The sequence below is a fragment of the Pleurodeles waltl genome, chromosome 2_2, assembly GCF_031143425.1.
Source record: "Pleurodeles waltl isolate 20211129_DDA chromosome 2_2, aPleWal1.hap1.20221129, whole genome shotgun sequence".
In the NCBI taxonomy this organism is placed as follows: Eukaryota; Metazoa; Chordata; class Amphibia; order Caudata; family Salamandridae; genus Pleurodeles; species Pleurodeles waltl.
Window position 1 is genome coordinate 851,365,928 of NC_090439.1, and position 17,093 is coordinate 851,383,020.

At 47.5% G+C, this 17,093-nt stretch overlaps 1 long non-coding RNA gene across 1 annotated transcript in view; it reads right to left on the reverse strand.

The window, feature by feature from the left end:
- Positions 1-1,288: 1,288 nt before the first annotated feature.
- Positions 1,289-17,093, reverse strand: part of LOC138282677 (uncharacterized) — a 113,107-nt gene continuing 97,302 nt past the window's right edge. Inside the window, exon 4 of the long non-coding RNA XR_011200984.1 lies at positions 1,289-1,402. This is a non-coding gene — a long non-coding RNA (uncharacterized lncRNA). The remainder of the gene's footprint in view (positions 1,403-17,093) is intronic.

Consider the following 17,093-nt stretch of genomic DNA (forward strand, 5'->3'; position numbering starts at 1 on the left):
TCTGACATTTGTTTTGGCTTTATTCCAGTGCTGTCCTCTACCCTGCTCCTAAAATAAGCTTATTTTACTAAAGCCCCTAAAGTAAGGTTATTTTACTAAATAAAAACACCATGTACCCTCGCATCACATCGCAGAGAGTTGCTCTCTCCAGGCCCCTCTCTGCAGGCACTCACCACATCGCACACAGGGCATTGCTTATCTCGTTTATGGGGCCATAAATCTTCTCAGGCTACCCTGCTAACTTCATAAGAGCTTTTTGTTTGTTTTTGCTCATGGGCGCTGTTGCCAAAAGATGACAATTAAACTGTTTTTGTTTTGGGAGGATTTAAATGACTATAGTGAGTATAAACGATCAGCACGCTGCCATGTCAACAAGATGACTCCACATCTCTGACATCACATGTTTTCTATACGTAGCAAATCTCAACAATGTATACAAATCTATAAATCGAAGAGTATTTTTAATTTATGACTGCCACGGGCTTCCCTTTCATATACTATAATATACATCAAATGATGACTCTTGTTGAGAGCAGTCGCTGTTTGCTAAAAACTAATATGATTATTACAATGTAGGAAAACCACAGAGAATAACAGGGAAATTAAGTAGTTGTTCAGTCTATGACTAGACAAAGGACGAATGGGGTAATGAAGGAGCAGATTCATTTTCAGAGAGGGTTGCCAGTTATGCTGTTTTTGTGTACAGTGTGTGCACAGTGCAGGCCACAGCAGAATAACACTGCACCGCGCATGCGCGAGGTGGCACCGATAATTTCCTTGATGGCTGTTAATAATCTGCATCCTTTTGCTGCTGTTTTGCTTCCTCTACCGAAGTGGCCTGTGAAGAGTTAACGTCTTCAACTCTCTGGGGGCCTCCTGTGTTTAAAGTTAGTTCTGCTTTCATTATTCAGCAGGTTTCTCTCAAACCTGACAGTCTGCTGACAGAGTCCCACAGTCACTGTCTGTGAGGGGCTTGGCAGTGTTTGCAGTCTGCTGAGGCAATGTGCAGCGGCAGCTGCTGCACCCCTGAGCAGCCGTGTGACCTTAAGCATTAATTTACCCGGTAGCACTGATGCTGGGCCGGCTGTTCTGAAACATGTGCATTAATGCACTGATTAAAAATGCATCCTCCCAGGGGAAGAGGAACTTAAAGCAACAGTACGTACAACAAATACATGAAAAAAGTTGTTTTTTGCTGCACTATTAGTTACTGAATGTTTCCTCCTAGGTGTTTCTCCTCTCTTCCTTACTCCGCTCTTATCTCCACACAAGAGATACTTACTTTATCCGTCATTCAATTTCTTTGTTCTCCCCCACAATCTCTGTCCATTCCCTGGGACCGGAAGTGGTGTCCAGGCCCTGGCTGTGAACCTTGGAGGGCACTGTCCTGTAGAGTCACCACCTGGCAAAAAGACAAATTCTGGGCAGTCACTGTAAAAATTCAGGCCAAAAAATCAAGATAAAAGTTCAATTTTATGGAAGCAACTCATGAGGTTGTGCAGTGCTAAAACAGTGGCTGACAGAAGTGCTAGTCAAAGTAGGCTTATGGTCTTTCAGTTCTGTAACACATAGGAATATTCAGCAAGCATGCACATTTAGCCAGACTTGGTTAAAGATGAAAAAACTAACAAACAGATACACTCCAGGCATCAGGGACGGTAATCAGGACTTTGCCCCCCTACCACTAATGATAGAGCCTGATGCAGTGCTCTGTTGCTGAACCTGGACTTAGGCTTCATAGGCAGTAGTGCCACTATTTTTCATTTTGAGGGAGAGCGCGCAAGCGCTTTGACCTGTTGTAAGTATTGTGGGCTTTTAATCACGCCCGCCTCATGCCCATCACTTTCACTCATTCATGGGCTTGCCTTTTCAAAAATCCTTTGTTATCATTGGTAAATGCTTTACGTTTGTCCCTCCTTTGAGTGGTTTTGTTACCGCCTTGGCCATCAACCCTGTTACATTGCACGTTTGCCAATTCGTTTGACTTCGAGCTAACTTCTTTTTCCTTTTGTGTCTCTCCTTTGTGCTCATGCTCATGGTGGCCATGGCGCTTTGAATCAGCTCGCTTATGTCAACTAATGTTTTACTTTTCATTTTTTGGTTGAGAAAGTCATGCAAGCGTTAAGTCCACCATATGCCTCACTAGTGTGGTACTTGGTGGAAAGCATACTTGTCATGTCTTCTACTGATTCTTACTGCAAAAAAAAACCCACGCTGCTATGTTCAAGTGTGTTGCATATTGGTAACAATCCCTCCTCTCTTAGGTGTTTTTCATCCAGCTAGACACTACCGTGTTCAATTTATGCAACAAGAAAAGTCCAGGTAGGAATTTACAATACCAATAGCTCTAACTGGAGCAAATGCAAGACCCATTGCATTGCAAATGCTTGTTCTCCAGTTGTTATGACTTTTTTCCTCTTTGAGTACGTGAAATAATACATTTTATTACATGGAGGCCCATTAATAGTGCACCACTTCCCCAACATAGTACCCTAACCTGCAGCGAGGAATCCAACAAGTGCAGCACTTAACTGCAAATAACGTCTTTCCTCTATTTCAACTCTACAAGCACAATTTCAGCTCATAAGGTATCAGGTTTTCCTTTTTTTTCTTTATCTTATGTTTTTAAACAACATTTGCTAAATCCAATTTAAATTAAATGACATTATTCCATTGCAATTATGTTTCTTCTTTATGTATGCATTCATGTATTTATTTATTTATTTATAGCAAGTGGTTTAGGCAAAAATGTATTATTTGAAATAGGACTTTATTTCAACATTTGGACTCTGCTATTTTCTCCATCCGTGGCGGGTTTCTTTTTCTTTGGAGTATGTGAAGTAACACTTGATATATTTGCAGAATAGTCAAGTGATAGTGACCCATACCTCCATAGAGGACTCAAACTTGACGAGAAGAATCTAACAAGTTCTCCTCCTAACTGCAAAGGATTTCTTTGTTCTGTTCCTGTTTTTTGTTTTGCAATTCTTTATTGGATACGTCATCATAACTCAGTACATTACATGGGGGGAGGAACAGTTGTGCAAGAGTGAAGGGCAACAACATTACATGTTCAGAGCCCATACATGGCTATAAGGCACAGTACTCATTGTAGATGGAGGAGATATGGTCCTGTACACCAAGTATGACAATGATTTAAGGCATAACCAGGAGTGTAGATTCCGTGGTGAGGAGAAGGGTCGTGGCACAGTTAGTCAATGCCCATGGAAGGATCGCTTCGGGCCATGTTGAGATGTGTGGGGGCCTACTCACAGCAACAGTGGGGGCTATCATTGGACCGTTACAGGCGTTCACTCGAGTCATCATGGGGGTGATAGGGGGAGGAGGGAAAAGGGACGAAGTGACAAAGTGAAAAACGTGAAATAACAAAGCTAACACGGGACAAAGCGACAGAGTGACACGGTGACAAAGTGACAGAGTAAATGGAGGAGGAGTTGTGAGTGGGGGAGGGTACAGGAGGCGGGGAGTGGAAGGTTGGTGTACATCTGCCTGGAGGAAAGGCACCCAAGTTTGATGAAAGGCCTCAGCCCTATCATGTAGGTTGTAGATAATGCGTTCATGTGAGGCTGTCTGATACATTCCCATGAGCCATTTGTTGTGATAGGGAGGTGTGGGGGAGTGACAATGAAAGTATTCAGAGCTTGGCCATGGTGAGCGCTGTGTGGAGGAGGCAGGCCTGTGGACGAGTTAGGTCCGGGGTCCCCTCTGTATCATGTAAAAAGATCATGGGATGGGGAAGGGGGGTTCAGGAGTGGCAAGGTCTCTTGCAGCGTATTACCCACCACAGCCCAGTAGGATTGGAGGGACGGGCAGTCACATATAATGTGTAGGAGATCGCAATGGTCATGGGGGCAGCCCTTGCAGTTCCCGTGGGGCAGCAGGCCTGCAGCCCTCAGTTTCACAGGTTTCCAGTATCATTCATGGAGCGATTTGAAACGGCAGAATTTCAACCGTGCCTCTCCCGTGCTGCAGTCATGCGCTTCCAGCAGATCTGCCCAGTCTTCCATTTCATATGCAACCTGTAGCTTTGTCTGCCATATGGTGCAAAGGTTGTTTAAAAGAGGTGGGGAAAGGAGCTGACAGATCCAGAGATTGTTAAGGCCAGACATCACTCCATGGAAGTGGCCCCAGGCACTAAGATAGAAGACCACAGGAGAGGTCTGCAGGGTTCAAGGGCAGGCTCCCATAATGTGAAGAAGACAGTGTTGGAGTTGTAAGTGTCTCCAGACCTGTTGCAGGGGAAGTCTGAACTCATTTCAGAGTGTTGTGAAAGGTTTAAGAGCACCGTCAGCCAGGATCTGGCCCAGGTGAGTGATCCACACGAAGTGCCAATTTTCGCAATACAGCGCCTTACCACCGATCCGCAGCCTGATATTGCCCCAGAGCGGTGCATGCTCATGGAGGTGGGGGTCCACCCCGAAAAGGCGATGAACTTGTTGCCAAGATTTCACCATGGCCTGCATCATTGAGTTGACAGGGCGTGGCATGGAGCCCCCCATCCCCATAAAGTGGGCTCAGTCCTTGAGGGCACTGCAGTAGCATTTGTTCCAGCTGAACCCACAGCAGGGGGTCTTGTGTCTCAGAGAGCATGTAGGCAAGTTGGGAAAAGTGTAGAGACAGTGCATAGTGTTCTACGGAGGGCAGGCCCAGGCTGCCGCAAGAGCGATGGGCCATCAGTTTGGTGTAAGCTATACAGGGACGAGAAGACCCCCAGATGAAGGAGCAGATACTCTTATTGACAGAGCATAGCACAGAGAGGTGGGCCAACAGGGGTAGCATGCCAATGGCATAGTATACAGTGGGAGCATCACCATGTGTACTGCCTGTACTCTTCCCCATAGAGAGAGACCCAGTTGTGATCATTTCTCAAAGTCTTGCTTCGTGCGTGCAAGCAAGGGTTCAAGATTGTCTGCAAGCATGTGACCCAGGCCTCTATTAATGTAAATCCCCAGGTATTTGAGTTGCAATGGTGTCCACTGTATGGGGCAATCCACTACAGCTGCGCACATGGTCATACGGGAAAGGGGTAATGCTTTACTCTTGTCCCAGTTCACCTTATAGTCCGACAGTGCTGCAAAGTCATCTAGGATGTCGCGTAATGTCGGGAGTGAGCATGGAAAGTCTGTGAAGGTAAGGAGGACATCATATGCATAAAGATAAATTGTGGACTCTCCACCTGGTATGGGGATTCCTGATATGAGTGGAGCGTGTCAGATGGAGGCTGCCAGCAGATCCATAGCTAGAAGGAGCAGCAGTGGGGACATCGGACAACCCTTGCGACTCTCACGCCTAATGGGGAACAGCTCGGATAGGAAGCCTCCACAGTTCACCTGTGCCCACATATAAAGCCAGCAGACCTTGGCTCTGAAATCATCGTCCAGGCCAAAGTGTTGCAGAATCGTGAAGAGGTACAATCATTCAATCCTGTCAAACGCCTTTTCGGCATCCAGGGAGAGAGCAAAGGCTTTGTCCTGTAAGTCTCCGGCCGACCTCAGGGTGTGTAAAAGGGTATGGAGATGGTTCCTGGATGTGTGACTGAGCACAAATCCCACATGAGTGTGGTGTATGAGGGTTGGGATCACTTTCTGTAGGCATGCCGCTAGGACCCCCACCAGAATCTTGATGACCCTATTCAGTAGGGAGATGGGCCCATAGCTCCCACAGAGCAGATGGTCTATTCCCTGCTTGGGGAGGATTGCTATAATTGTCTTGCTGGAGATGGAGCCTAAGGAGCCTATGCATGCTGTTTCTCAAAAGTCCTCATACAGGGAGTCAACCACATCCTCCACTGCCCACTTATAGATTTCCATAGGGAATCCATCTTCCCCTGGTGCCTGTGATAGGGAGGCCTATCACAAGGCCTGGGCAATCTCCGCTTTACTCATTTTGCTCTCTAATAGGCTCCTGCCATCATCGTTGAGTCTGGGTATGGGTATGCCATCAAGGAACGTGGCAAGTAGGGCGGGATCCTCAACCATCTCCGGAGTGTAAAGAGTCCAGTAAAAGTCTTCGAATTTGCAGGCTAAGTCTTGGGATCGGGTGAGGGTAGCACCATCAGAGGCTTTGATAGCTGGTATGGCCAGCGCTTCCTCTTGTTGTCGCAGCTGTGCCACCAAGAGGCGGACTGCTTTTTCTCCCTGCTCATAATGGCGTCCCTTCATCCGTTGAAGAGCGTATTCTGTCTTAGAAGTGTAGAGGGCATTCAGATCCATTTTGATCCATTCTAGACGAAGGTGGGTGAGAGAGGAGAGGTCCGTGGTGTAGTGGCAGGTGAGTGTCGTAATCTTACCCTCCAGATCCTTCTGTTAGGAGCGCCGCTGGGCATTGGCAAGGGCTGCGTCCCTCAAGAAATGGCCACATATGGTCGCCTTCACAGCTGTCCACTCTGTGTGAAGAGAACAAGCCCTTGTTATTTTCTAAGTAGGTAAAAACATGGGAGCGTAATTGGGCTTTTCCCTGGGATGTGAGGTACTATGAGATGTTCAGGCACCATGGTTTGCATCCTGGGGTGGTCTGAAGCAAGGAGAACAAGGAATGGTCCAAGAGCACAGCCTCTATGTTCCGGGATATCCTGACTAGGGGTACTATACTCTGGGAAGTCAGAAAAAAGTCTAGCCTAGATTGAGTACCGTGAACCAATGACAAGAAGGTATATTCCCTGCCTACATGGTGGGAAAGATGCCAATGGTCCACCAGTCCATGATTCATCAGAGCATCATCAAGGAGGGCCCTGTTGGCATTATTGCAATGATATAGGCAGCTGGTGTGGTCAAACACTGTGTCACGGGCCAGGTCCCTTCCAGAAGGAAATGGGTGGCTCCAATCTCAGTCAGGAGGCAATTGATTTGAAGGAAAAAAGATTATTTAGTGCCAATGGGGGCTTATATGGAGCCGATGCACAAGGTGCGTTCACCAAGTTTTACTTTGGCAAGGATGTAGCGGCAATCTGGATCTGACCAGGTCTTGAGGATGGTGAACGGTAGTGATCTGCAGAGAAGGATCGCAATGCCGCGTTTTCTGGATGGTTCGGGGTTCAATGTTGAGTTCGCCGGGCAGCTGCTGTATAGTGCCCCCCCACTCAGTCATGACACAGTTTCTCAGATTCTACGTGGAAAAAGTGGGTTTCCTGCAGAACGGCAACATCCACACGCTTAGATTACAAGTAGGACAATACTTCTTCCGTTTGATATAATGCGTCAGGCCGTTAACATTCCAGGAGATGGCTTGCAGTGCAGAGGCGGCTTTGGGCCCTGGGAAAGAAATCCCGTTGATGGATGGGGCAGCTCCAGCGGGAGTGAGTCATAGGCTAGGGAACGAGGGTGGAAGTGGGGGTAGAAAGCAAGGGGGAGGTGTGGTGTGGTACGAGACCCTCAGTCACAGTGGCAAGCTAGATATCCACTGTGAGTGACGTGGACAAAAGCGAGGAGAATGGGAGTGAGGAAGGAATGAAATAATAAGGGAGAAGTGAGGAAGGAAGGAGGATGGGAAAGGAAGGAGAGGAAAGTGAGTCGACCCTAAGACAAGGAGTAGGTCTTAGCAAAGGCTGGGAACTATGAACCACAGGTCTAAACTTGCCCGACTTGCGTGATGGGGGCCCCGGGGTGGGCCAGTCAGAGGGAGGTGGGCAGTGCAGGACTAAGTCAGCGATGGAGCTCATGGGGAGGAAAGGGGGGAAGGAGAAAAAGAGGGCGGGACTAGGGACACTATAGCGCAAATCAAGTGTACGCAAATGCACCATAACTTAGGCGAGGGTAACTCAGTGGTCAATCTGTATGTTGGGGGTGTTGAAGCCCTCAGGTGAACCAAGATGGTAGGCTGGTGGAGACGGCAATGACGCAAAGGGCAGCCGATAATTGGGCCTGGCTCTCCCCTTCGTGGGGTGGGAGTGAGGAGAGTTTAGATAGTGGCTGGGGCCAACCGATCTAATCTGTGCAACAAGTAACACAAGGTAATGCAACAACGGCAAGTGGCCTGCCCAGCACTGGTTATCGCACAGGTATAAGATGCCTTATTATCAGGCCCCACAACGAAACAGAGACAATGTGGCAGAGGATTGAGAATAGCAGCATATCCATGAGACATGCAAGTAGGACCTGCGGCATATTATCACAAACAATCAATGTTAAACAGAACAGCAGGCACTGCAAACTACAATGGGACAACACTGTATGGGAGTCTAGGGGCTAGCCCCAGTTGGTGTGTTAAGGCACATAAAGATGCAGTCCAACTATGTAACAGGGTGGAGAGGCAGGTCTGTCCGTGTCCGCCATAGGCTCCCTAGTATGGATTGCAACTATATAGGCACGCTGGATGGATTTATCCGTCCGTCAAGCAGGCATCAGAAGGTCTAAATGGCAGCAACAATTACAGTAGGACAGTGCACCTTGGTCGCTCCAGGGACCTGTCTTGTTTTCGGTCCCCACCAGTACCTCAGCAGCCACCGGAGGCAGAGGGAGGAGAGGATGCACCTGATGAGGGAGGAACAGTTGAAATGTTCTATTGGCTAGACTAGTAGGTCTTCCACGAAAAGACGCAGTGCTTCTGGGTTGAAAACGTCTCTGGACCTGCCGTCCTTCGTTATCCACATTCGAGCAGGTTCAAACAGGCCAAATTTCATGCCTAGTTTTCGCAGTTGCGGTTGAAGGGCCAGGAATGCCTACCTTTTGTCATTGGTGTCACAGAAGAAGCCGGCAGTGATGTGGAGTTCACGTCCCTCAAAGTCGTATGGGCCATGGGCGTGGGCAGTGGTCAGTAGCTCTCACACCTGTTTATGTAGTAGGAAGCAGGCTATTATCGGGTGCGCTCTCCCGGATGCATCATTGTATGGGGGACCCATCCTGTGTGCCTGTTGGAACTCTAGGGAGGGGAAAATGTGAGGCTGGTGAGGGTAGGAAGGATAGCCTTGAGGAAGGCCCTGGCATCTGTGCCCTCCACCCATTCCAGGAATCCCAAAAAACTGACCTCGAGGTCTGTCAGCTTGTTCCAGAGGAACCTGTCCTCCACTGTCATGAGGCATTGTTCCATCCCTGTCACCCTATCCTGGACTTCATCAATGTCAGTTCGGATGGATCGGGATTCCGCAGCAAGATCCAAGATTTTGGAGTCCATGCCCTCTAACCGTCTGCCAACAGCTGTGATTTCCTGCAGAATATGCTCCATAGTGATTTCTTGACGTGGACCTGCAGAGGCATCTGGAGGGCCTGAGGTGGGTGGTGCCTGTTGGTAGGACATGGAGTGTTGTTGAGAAAGGGCCTCTGAGAAAAGCAGCTGGCATGCAGGTTTTCAGGCAGGCTTGCCTGTGAGCATAACTGATCCAAGTTCCCATGTCCAGCAGGGGTGTATCCATTATAGAGGGGGGGGGGAGGGTGAGGGTGGTGTGGTGGGCAGTGCACTTCGTGGTAGTGGTTAGCAGTAGGAGCAGTCCGGTCAAGCGCAGAGAAGTTCCCCACTGGCGTTGGTCACACAATGACACAAGAACCAGGTACCAGGGACGGTCACCCTCTAGATGTGTAATCCTGATGCACAAGGCGAGTCTCCCAGTTTTAAGGGTGGCAGAAGCAAGAAGAAAACAGTGAGGCCGAGCGCGTTGCTGTCTGCCCTATACAGAACTCCTGGGTCCAGCAACATGGGAGCAGGCAGAGGATAGTCGACCCCCTGCGGTGGTCGTGCGTGGTGGGGCCCGTGCCTTTGCCACCTATCGAGGGGGGCTACTCGCGTTGCAGAAAAGCCCACCTCAGGATCCATTGTGAATTGCACAGGGGGGTAGCACACACAGGAGTAGAGAAAGTCAAATCCTACCTCCTCAGCAGTGTTCAGTTCGCTATGGGTGGGTGCAGGGAGGGGCTTCGTCCTCAGGTTCAGTTGCCTAGGAACAGTGATAAGGCGTGTGCCAGATATGAATCAGGCATGCTGGCGTAGTGCACATGAGTGGGCCCAGGCTGGCTGAGGGCCAATCTGTCAGCAGGGTTTCCGATCATGGTTGGGCAGGCCCTTGTAGTCAATATGCAGACATGGGGCCTCCCGTCAGGGCCAGCGATAGTCCACAGTTCACCCCAGCGCATAGTCCACGCAGGCTGCAGAGGCGGCTTTTCCCCCTGTGGCACGACGACGTGTGCTGAGGGTCGGAGAGACGTGGTGAGTCCCCAGTGCCCCCCCGGCATCCATTGCGAAGGAGAGGGTCAAGGTTCTTTGTGGCCACCTACTCTAGGCGTTGGCCATGGGCAGACAGTAGGTGTCATGAGGCAGCGCAAAAATAGAGGCTGTGGCTTTCCTCACTGCCGCAGGCCCATTTCTGAAGAGCTGTCTAGGACGCTTGCGGTGGGTGCCACAGGGCAACAGTGGGTCAGAGCCTGCTGGTGCCTCAGGGGTCATAGGTGTGGCGGGTAGGAGTGCCCCCACAGCTCCTTGGGTGCCGCCGTCGTCCCTTGGTGCACACCGGCAAGCAGAGCTCGATCAGCAAGTGGCCATTATTGCTCATGGCCAGACCACACCCGCCTCTTTCCTCTATTCCAACTATGCAACCACAGCTTCAGTTTGAAAGGTTTCAGGTTTTCCCTTTTTTGCATTAGACTTCTGTTTTTGAACTACATTTGCTCATCTACATCTAGATTGACTTCTGTTTTACATCTCAATTTTATTTTAAGTGTTTTTTTTTTTTTTTTTTTTTGCAAGGGCTTTAGACAGACGTTCATGCATTTTCTATAAACATTTTTCTTTTGTTTGGAGTATGTGAAGAAAGACTCAATGTATCTACAGGCTAATCAAAGTAGCAGTACACCACACCTCCACAGGGGACTCAGACTTGGTGACAGGAATCTGACAAGTGCTCCACGTCACTGCAGAGCTTCAGGCTTTCCAGGGAGCAGCAAGTCGCTACACCTAAGGCAAGATGGAGAAGTTTGTGCAGTCTGCGAAGATTGTAAAGAATCAATCGTATTTGCTCACCGATATAACAAAAGCAGACCGGGACAGAGAGTACAGTGGCATGATGCTTGCAGATTGCAGAGTCATATTTTCCTCTTTATGCAACGCGACATTGGTCCATGTTCAGAAGTATACAGTGGATATGCATTTATGATCCTAAAATCATATGAAGAGCTGCACTGATTCTGCAGAGCCTCACTCTTTCCTGAAACATGTCCATCAAACAACCCTGAACTCACTTTTTACAGAGTACAGCTGCTGGTGCATCAAACCACAAACGTTGGTCAACTTCTGTACTGCACTAGACATTCCACTAAACAATAATGACCACCCTGTGTTGCACAGCTTCTTTCAGGACAGAGTCCGAAATGGTGGAAGAAATCCTAAGAAGTCACCAGCTTCAATAACATTATCTCCCCAAAATATATTTAGGAGTTGAAGATGACTTACAAAAAGCAACTGCAAGATCAAGAGATCAGCATCATATTTGATGAGACATCTCATGTTTAGAAACACTGTGACTGACTGTTTTATTTGCTCACAGACTGTCCATTAAACCCAGAGCCATATAGTAGACTCAGTGTTCTTACCCCAATGTAACAATGGAACTATACAGCAGGCAGTTGTGAGGGTCCTCACAGATTACAACATTGCCTTCCACAGTGCTATTTCCTTTAAAACAGACAATGCTGTGTAAATGCTGAAGACATAACACGCACACCCGCCATTCACAGTTTTTTTGTCAAAAGTTTTACTGCAAATATTACATTGATATTATCAATGAGGTTTTGAAAGATGGCATGATTACCGTAATTTGTGGTGTAATTGGCAGTGCATGGTGAGGGCTCCAGTTATGGTTACTCCAGGGCACAAGTTATAGTTACTTGAGGTAACTCTAACTATAACTGGTGAATTTCCATGGTTTGGTATGGTTAAAATCTGAGCCTGACTATAATGTCCCTGTAACCTTAGTTTTTTTAAGTGAATTTGTATTGTTTTTTAACTCTATTTCCTAACTATAACATCCCTGTAACCTCTATTTTTTTCAGAAAATTTCTATAGTTTTTTTAACATATAGTAATTTTTATTATAATACGTTAAAGCACGGCCGAAGGTTATGCGCGGTAGCGGTTGCCCTTCCAAAGAGGAGGTTGCCCACAAAACCTGGCTTGCAGCAAGACCCTGCGGCCAACACCCTCTAACCACTCAACACCACGATGTGCACAGCGCTTTGGCTGTGCACGGTGGGAGTTCACCACAGCTTCTCAGGGTGTGAGAATAGGTCTGAAAGGGTTATCCAGTGTGAGAGTGGCTTTCAGATTGTCTGTCTGGGTGTGAGTGTGTGTACATCAGTGTTTTTTTTTTTTTGTGATCAATTTTATTGGTTCTGAGAAAAGGAAACAGTGAACAAAATCATAAAATATATAAGCACAACAAGCAGGTCGGACAGAGCGATCATAAAACATTATGGGGGTCATTACGACCCTGGCGGCCGGCGGTAAGGTGGCGGTAACACCACCAACAGGCTGGCGGAGTACCACCAGCAATTATGACCGTGGCGGAATTGCCACGGCCATACCGCCGGCCCCTCCAATATCCCGCCAGGATTCCGCCTGGCGGTCATAATCCCCAGGGCAGTAGTGCAAGCACCGCTGCCCTGGGGAGTAGGAGTCCCCCGACTGCCAGCCTGTCCGTGGAGGTACACACCGCCATTGAAAGGCTGACGGTAAGGGGACTTGGGGTGCCCCTGGGGGCCCCTGCACTGCCCATGCAATTGGCATGGGCAGTGCAGAGGCCCCCAGGCATAGCCCCGTCGCGCATTTCACTGCCCGAATTTCAGGCAGTGAAATGCGCGACGGGTGCTACTGCACCCGCTGCACATCAGCATTGCCGCCAGCTCTATTACGAGACGGGAGCAATGTTCATGTGACATTTCCGCTGGGCCAGCGGACAGTAACACTGTTACCGTCCGCTGGCCCAGCGGAAATGTCATAATAGGGAGCCAGGAATACCGCCGGCAATGGCGGTATTCTGTCTCCCGTGGCCTCGGCGGTCTTTTTACAAGACCGCCGAGGTCGTAATGACCCCCTATGACATTACAACGAGTGTTGGGGTCTATAGTAGCAATATTGATCACAATTGCCTTTATGGTTGAAGTCGTGTTCCCCAGGTAACAATGGCAGTGGGGTGAAGGTTTGAGCCAGAGGGTGGAGTCTAGTATACGTTTCAGTACTACTATATTATAGTGTAAGGCCCGTCCCCATTACCATCTACTACATCATGTCTATCCATTTCCCCCATATCTTTTCAAATTTTCGGGGGCAACCTAGATTCATAAACCACTCTTTCTTGACTCGCACACCAGTCAACTCCCCTTCTCCATTTTCGTAGTGATGGGCCTTCGGGAGAGCTCCATGCCGCGGCTATGTCTCTTTTGGCAATCAACAGGGCTGTGGCCACTAAAGCCCGATGTGCCCATGGTCCACCCATTTCATCCATTACTCCCAGCAAACCCATTTTTGCAGAGCTCTGTATCGTCTTCCCCAGGACTGCACCTAATTCCCGGAGCACCCCATCCCAGAAGGGTCGTATCACTTGACAGGACCAGACCATGTGGAAAAAATCTGCAGGCCCATCCGGGCATCTTGGGCATGGGGATGAGGGGCGCAAGCCCGCTCGGTGCAGCCTATTCAGTGTTAGGTAGGCATTGTGTAAATAATAGAATTGCACTGTGCGGAGTCTGGCTGATATTGCCAGTGACCTCAGTGTCATCATGGCTTCTCTCCATTCCGTCTCATCCAGGGGGCCGACCCAGGACTCCCATTTAGTTCTAGTAGCCCCCAGGTCCCTGGCGTGTTATTTATCAGTGTTTTATAGCCTTTCCCACCCAAGTTCCCCATAATTAATTTAGCCTCTATTGGGTTGAATTCCGGGAGGGGGCCCGTTATTGGTAGGTGAACTTTTAGGGCGTGTCTAAGTTGAAGGTATTTAAAAAATTGTGTTGAGGGTGAGTTGGAACTCCCTTTGCAAGTACATCAGTGTTTTACTTGGTGCGACAGTGTGTGGGTGGGTCCGGAGTGGGTGCATGAGGGTGTCAGTGGGTCTGTGAGTGGGTGTGCGAGTGTTTGAGTGGGTCTGTGAGTGGGTGCATGAGTGGATCTGTGAGTAGGTGCATACATGTCTAAGTGGGAGAAATTGATTGAAAGAGAGAAAAAGAAAGTGAGATGGAAATAGAGTTTTTAAGGCTTTAATATCTCATACTTCGAATGAGATATTTGTGTTCAATTTAAAATAATAAATGTATTTATTATTTTTAATAAAATTATGTTTTTATTTTAAAAAATGGTAATGAATCCAGCTGGACTGAAACCCCCAAAGCTCAGTGTGAATGTCTGTGACCTTCACACTGAGTCACGGGGTTTTTCTTTTTTGTAACTTTTTTTTAGCCCGTTATTGGCTCTCTGGGACTGGTCTCTACATATTTTTTATCTATTTTATTTATTTGTTGAAATAAAATGCCCTTTACGGGCTACCTGACACTGGCCTTAAAGCTTCCCCTGCAGTGCCATTGCTTCAGCAAGCACAGAGCAGCACCGTGCCCTGCCCACTGCCCTGGGGACTGCCACCTCCCCAGGACTTTCATGTAATATGTGTGGGGGTGCGACTGGCCTCCTTCCGCTGCCCCGGGAACCACCAACTCCCCGGGGTGTTGAGCTACCCCGGACCCTGAGGACCACTACCCCCCAGGGCAAAATGCATTGTATGGAAAATGTAACATTTTTTTAGCCCCCTTTTCTCGGCCCCCGTTCAATGGATTACCCCAAAACGTTCCACGTGCAACAGTAATAAACGCAACACTTTTTTTAGGAACATTTTGTGAAGATTCATCAAACGGTGCCAACGATATAGACAAGTCAAAAACTATTTTTTTATGGAAATATGGTCCTAACTACAACTACCTAGTGAACCGCCACTAGGTAATATATATATATATATATATATATATATATATATATATATATATATTACCTAATGGCGGTCAGTGTCACAGTAATTCCTGTTCACATGGGAAGATTTGGGGTGATCTGTCAAGCGGGGCCGAGAAAAAGGGGCCTACATTTTTTTTACATTTCCCATGTTAATTCCCATAGGATTCTTTAGACACGATTACAGGACGAACCATTGGACAGAATTACACCAAATTTGGCAAAAAGCTAGCTGTTGGTACGCAGATTACGCTTTCGATTATTTGCTGTGAATCTGTTCAGTAGGCTTTCTGATGTTAAATGAAAAATAAATTTGTAAATCTCTGCCCGCAAATAATTCACGAAATTCGCAACCTTTTCATGCATACTCGTACAAAAAGAAGCGTTGCAATTGGCTGACTATTATGGCTGCCATTTTAATTTATGGGATACATTCCCCAGGGGGTGAAAATCCAAACTGAAAGTGGCATAAGGGGTCCGGGTGAAGGAACCCTGACCCATAGGGTGTGATATAGGTGTGTTTTAGGTGCAAATTATGTGTTTAAAATAATTTTGCATCACCATGTGCAATATTTGCACAAATTTATGAATTTTTGTGAATATGGAAAACTTTTAAAGAAAAACCACAGACTCATTCATACACTAATTAATTCACTCATACATGCACTCAGAGACTCATGCATCCACTCACACACCCATTCAGACACTCATGCATCCACTCACACCCACTCAGACTCACACACCCACTTTCAGGCCCACTCAAACACTCACGCACCCACTCACAGATCCACTGACAGGTCCTGTGGCCAACCTGCGCTGCCCACAACCAAGGGAGGTGTGTGGCATTGTGTGGTTATAAGGGCTTGGCCTTGCGACCAACCCTCGTGCGCACTGCCAAAGGGTGTGCGCAGCAGTAGTTGGAATAACGCATAGTAATTAAAATTGCTTTACGTTAAAAATCAATTGAAATTCACTGAAAAAATAAAGGTTGCAGGGACGTTATAGTTAGGTTCTGAATTCACTCGTACAGACCCATAGAAATTCAGCAGTTATAGTTAGAGTTATTTTAAGTAACTATAACTTGCACCCTAAGGTAACTATAACTCACGCCTTTGCCATGCACAGCTAATTACTCCACATTTTATATCATTGATGAGATCTTTTATGGTATTTTTGACATTATCACTGCAACATTTGCAATAACATTATTGATAAGAAAACTGTGCATGGCAAGGGCGCCAGTTATAATTACCTTAGGGTGTGAGTTCTTGTGAGTTCTTGTTTTGATTGAACACTTAGATTAGCGCTCTGCCCCCTCCGCTGTCAGCCTGTCAGTGTGTGGCGGACAGAGATACTTACACATCAATGACCCTTTACCTGCCCCTAAACTGCAACCCTGGGGGAAGAACTCATTTTCTGGGTGACTGGAGAAGATAAGTCCCTCCTGAAATCAGAATGACAGGTATGTCTGCCTGCTTCATCATATGTGTCTACAGGTCAAAGCTTACATTTGCACATGTGCTGGTGTTTAACCTGGAATGAGAGGGACACCTGCAAATTCCAAGTGACTGGACAGATTTGCCACCCTTACCCATTTCTTTGTCCTTTCTGTGATGTTGCATGATGCTAACACACAAATCATTATGTCCTTCATTGATTGCTAGAAATGGGGTCCCTACTTGGCAGTTGGTTTGCACCCTGTCCAAGTAGGGACCCTCACTCTAGTAAGGATAAGGGAGATACCCAACTCATATAAACCCTGTTCACCCCCTTGGTAGCCTGGCACGAGCAGTCAGGCTTATCTCAGAAGAAATGTGTAAAGCATTTGCACATAACACACAATAATACAGTGAACACGCTACAAAAGGACACCATACCAGTTTTAGAAAAATAACCAATATTTATCTTTGTAAAACAAGACCAAAACGATAAAAATCCAACATACAGTAATAAAGATATGAATTTTGCAAGAATTTACCTAAAAATACAGTTCCTTGAAGTCAATAGCTCCATCTGGGGCTATCACGGCGTCGTGAATAACAAATCGAACAGTTCAGGCCGGTTGCAGCATCTAGAGCCAGCTACGGTGTCGGGAAGACCGCAAACAGTACCATGGAAATGCAGGGAGTTGTGATCCTTGCCATGAGATCTGGTGTGCGGCGT